The sequence below is a fragment of the Sapajus apella genome, unplaced genomic scaffold, assembly GCF_009761245.1.
Source record: "Sapajus apella isolate SASKATOON/1434 unplaced genomic scaffold, GSC_monkey_1.0 scaffold17, whole genome shotgun sequence".
Classification (NCBI taxonomy): Eukaryota; Metazoa; Chordata; class Mammalia; order Primates; family Cebidae; genus Sapajus; species Sapajus apella.
In genome coordinates this window covers 13,112,767-13,117,073 of record NW_022436957.1, presented here as the reverse complement: position 1 = coordinate 13,117,073, position 4,307 = coordinate 13,112,767, and the positions used below count along the sequence as shown (strand labels likewise).

At 36.9% G+C, this 4,307-nt stretch overlaps 1 pseudogene; it reads right to left on the bottom strand.

Moving 5' to 3' along the window:
- Positions 1 to 1,171: 1,171 nt before the first annotated feature.
- Positions 1,172 to 1,281, bottom strand: LOC116556857 (annotated as a pseudogene).
- Between the last annotated feature and the right edge of the window lie 3,026 nt (positions 1,282 to 4,307).

Sequence of the window (4,307 nt, the reverse complement as noted above, 5' to 3'; positions counted from 1 at the left end):
TAACATTAGAACATAGTGAAATGTTTACTGGAGGCGGAAAATTAAAGCCCTGGATAAGCAGACATTTAAAAGTTGCCTGGAAATTTTGTTTCTGCATGTGTTATAGGAAAACAAAACAAAATAAAAACCCTGCCTAGTAAGGATTTTGCCTTTGCCTAATAGTTATTGGGCCTTAATGTACAGATATGGGCAATAGGTGGGGGCTTGAACTGAAAACAGTTTGATCGGTTTGCAATGGGAAGGGTTGAGGGTGTGTAACTTCAAGGAAGAGAAAAGAAATGGAAAAGAAATGGGGCTTTCATCATAACCCAATAGTTATGATGATGAAGTTATGATGAAAGGCAAGTGAAGAGAAATTTGGCTGAGTGCTGTGAATGGAATTCTTCTTTACATTTTGTGGATACTGCTGTAAAAAATTTAAATAGGTTTTGAATCATTTTTGGATTGTTAGAGCAGTGTATCTGCTGAATATGCACTGAGCTGAGGTGGACACTAGAGTGGCCCAGATTTATGCAGATTACAAAGGTGGCCAGGCATGGTGGCTTATGTCTGTAACCCTAGCACTTTGGGAGGCCTAGGCAGGAGGATCCCTTGAGTCAAGGAGTTTGAGACCAGCCTGGGTAACATAGTGAGACCTCATCTCTACTAAAATTTTAAAAAAGCAACAACAAAAAGCAAAGATTAAAGTACACCCCTTCCATGCATATGTGTGCACCTCATGCACACATACAGCTCTCTTATGCTACATTTTGGTTTGTTACTTACTTACTTAGTTGTCTTTGCTCACACTAGGATAAACTTACCTACTCAAAGTAGGCACAAAAAAAGAAAAGTCTGATGCTGGAGTAGAAGAAAAAGTAGAAAGATCTGCAAGGCCCAAATTAATCTCTGCCTGGAATTTTATTCTGAAAGGGCAAGAACAGCTGAGACAGAATCTTCTAACTTTTGGTTCTTGCATTCTTTGAGAAACTGCTATGGGGCTGAAGATAAAAGAGTGACTCAATAGCCTGCATACCAGTGAGGGATGTTTCTGTTTTATTGAGAACCGGCAACTACAGTTATTTCTCATATAACATTATTTTAAATATTATTCTGTGCACAACATACAATTTTACTAATAGGTTCTTACATCCTTATTCTTCATCAGAGTAAACAGTATGTAATTTTTTCACATCAGATGGGTAATGTGTCAACATCATAACAAGGTTTATTTAAAGGAGGCACATCTCACATGTCAGCATGAAAACCCAATCATGATGCTTATGAACCACAAAAAACAATGTACTTGAATTTTATGCACATTTTTAGTTCCTCAAAATCCTGAACATGGGACATAGAGAATAGAAGAATGGTTACCAGAAGCTGGAAAGGGTAGAGGGGGATTGGGGGGTGAAGGTGTGGATGGTTACTTGGTACAAAAGAAAATAGAAAGAATGGATACGATCTACTATTGATAGCACAATAGGATGACCATAGTCAACAATAACTTTATTGCATATTTTTAAATAACAAAGAATGTAATTGGATTGTTTGTAACTCAAAGGATGTATGCTTATTCATTGTCCATGATGTGCTTACTTCACATTGCATGCCTGTATCAAAACATCTCATATACCCCAGAAATATATGCACCTACTCTGTACCCACCAAAACCTTTAAAAATAATTTAAAATTTTTTTTAAAAATCTTGAGCATGACTTTTAGGCATACACACTCTCCTTTTATTCAACCAAGATCTAACTCTTCTAGAAAAAATTAATAAAACAATATAATAAAATAATTATACATCATAAGCAAGATTTATTCCAAAAATGTAAGGTCTCAGCTGATGTTTAAAAGGCATTTGATATTTGCAAATTATGCGTCCGACAAAGGACTAGTATCCAGAATCTACAAGGAACTCAAACAAATCAGGAAAAAACAAATAATCCCATCATAAAGGGGACAAAAGACGTGAACAGACTTTTCTCAAAAGTAGTTATACAAACAGCCAAAAAACATATGAAAAAATGTTCAACATCACTAATTATCAGGGAAATGCAAATTAAAATCACAGAGATACCACCTTACTCCTACAAGAATGGCCATTATTAAAAAGTCAAAAAACAATAGATGTTGGCATAGATGTGGTGAAAAGAAAATGCTTCTGCACTGCTGGTGGGAATGTGAATTAGTACAACCTCTATGGAGAACAGTATGGAAATTGCTTAAAGAACTAAAAGTAGATCTACCATTTGATCCAGCTATCCTACCACTGGGTATCTATCCAAAGAAAATGAAGTGATCAAATGAAAACGATACATGCACACATACATTTATAGCAGCACAATTGTCAATTGCAAAGATATGGAACCAACTCAAGTGCCCATTGACCAATAAGTGGATAAAGAAAATTATACACACACACACACACACACACACACACACACACACACACACACACCATGGAATACTACTCAGTCACAAAAAGCAATAAAAAGAATGAAGTAATGTCTTTTGCAGCAACTCGGATGAAGCTGGAGGCCGTTATTCTAAGTGAAGTAACTCAGGAATGGAAAACCAAAAATTGTATGTTCTCACTTATAAGTGGGGGCTAAGCTTTGAGTAAGCAAAGGCATACAGAATGATATAATGGGCCTTGGAGACTCAGAAGGGGGAGGTGACGGATAAAAAATGCCACATATTGGATGCAATGTACACTACTATGGTGATGGGTGCGCTAAAATATCAGAATTCACCCCTATATAATTCATCCATGTAACTAAAAACCTCTTGTACCCCAACGGCTATTGAAATAAAAAAAATAATTAGAAAGAAGAAAAAAAATATCTGGTCAGACACAATGCCCATTCAGACAATAATTCTTTTTTTTTCTGCAATGTCTGAAAAGTGGAACACACAGACAATAATTCTTAGTCAACCAGAAATATAATGATACTTCCTTAACAAGATAAAAAATATCTTTCCTAAACCAATAGACAACATTATGTTTAATGTTACTAAGAAAAAAATCAAACAGGAAAAAGCTAGAAGCATTTCCACTGAAGTAAGGAAGAAACAAAGAATTTTAGATACCACCATTGTTGTTCCATTGCTGTTCAACATTGTCCTATAGGCTCTAGCTACTATGATAAGACATCATTAAATAGCAATAAGAGGGAAAACTTATCAGCATTCCCAGATGATGTGCTCTTTTGCTTGGAGAAATCAAAACAATCTAATGGAAAATCAATGGACCAAATACGTTCCATTGATACCTAGATTATTGAGGTTTTTAGCATAAAGCGCTGTTGAATTTTGTCAAAGGCCTTCTCTGCATCTATTGAGATAATCATGTGGTTTTTGTCTTTGGTTCTGTTTATGTGGTGAATTACGTTTATAGACTTGTGTATGTTGAATCAGCCTTGCATCCCCAGGATGAAGCCTACTTGATTGTGGTGGATAAGCTTTTTGACGTGCTGTTGCAATCAGTTTGCCAGTATTTTATTGAAGATTTTTGCATCTATGTTCATCATGGATATTGGCCCGAAGTTTTCTTTTTTTGTTGAGTCTCTGCCGGGTTTTGGTATCAGGATGATGTTGGTCTCATAAAATGATTTGGGAAGGATTCCCTCTTTTTGGATTGTTTGGAATAGTTTCAGAAGGAGTGGTACCAGCTCCTCTTCGTATGTCTGGTAGAATTCAGCTGTGAACCCATCTAGACCTGGGCTTTTTTTGGTTGGTAGGCTATTAACTGCTGCCTCAACTTCAGCCCTTGTTACTGGTCTATTCAGGGTTTCGACTTCTTCCTGGTTTAGGCTTGGGAGGATGCAAGTGTCCAGGAATTTATCCATTTCTTCCAGGTTTACTCATTTATGTGCATAAAGTTGTTTGTAGTAATCTCTGATGGTAGTTTGTATTTCTGCGGAATCGGTGGTGATATCCCCTTTATCATTTTTTATTGCATCTATGTGATTCTTCTCCCTTTTCTTTTTTATTAATCTGGCTAGCGGTCTGTCTATTTTGTTGATCTTTTCAAAAAAACCAGCCCAGATGAGTGGTCTGGGGTCAGTCTGTCTGCTGTCAAAGCTTCCTTACGCTTGAACACTTTACCATGCAGCCTCTCAGGTAAACCCAAAGCTATGTCCCACCTTGCTCCTAACCCATCACCTCCTTGTTGTAGCTCCTCCAAGTAAAATATAACAGTAACTTCGGCCAACTGTGACCTAACTCTTTGGGTTTCTTTTCAGGGCCAAATGTTTTGGAAGGCCTTGTTCTAAGGAATGCTTGGTTGTGTATCCTTGCATGTAAAAATCTCCTCATTACCT